Source organism: Triticum dicoccoides, chromosome 2B (genome assembly GCF_002162155.2).
Source record: "Triticum dicoccoides isolate Atlit2015 ecotype Zavitan chromosome 2B, WEW_v2.0, whole genome shotgun sequence".
In the NCBI taxonomy this organism is placed as follows: Eukaryota; Viridiplantae; Streptophyta; class Magnoliopsida; order Poales; family Poaceae; genus Triticum; species Triticum dicoccoides.
Genome location: NC_041383.1, coordinates 783,620,744 through 783,621,153, shown reverse-complemented (window position 1 = coordinate 783,621,153; position 410 = coordinate 783,620,744).

Below are 410 nucleotides of genomic sequence, written 5' to 3'. Positions count from 1 at the left end.
TCATATTTCCACCGTCTTCAATAAAATGATATGCAACCTTACGTATTCGTGGAAAAATGTTTCCACAATCTTGCTCTCTTTGGACTCCCAGTAGTGGGAGGCTCCCTCTTTGCAGGAAGCCCCTTCAAACAGAAGATTGGTGCTGAACCTTTGAGACTCGACGAAAATTTTTTGTGGAGAAACGACCGCGGCGAAGGAGCGAAATAAACTACTCCCTCCAATCCGAATTAATTAACGCAACCTCTATACAATGTCAGATAGAGTAGTAGTGAACCTCCGAAACTCTTGTCACATGGTGTGGGCTAGGTTCAGGTTTTACTTCTTTTGCAGTTTAACATGTATTCAGGGCGGCATTAAAAATGGGTAGGGGGAGGGATGGCTTCTCCTACTCCCTCCAAAACGATGCTGAC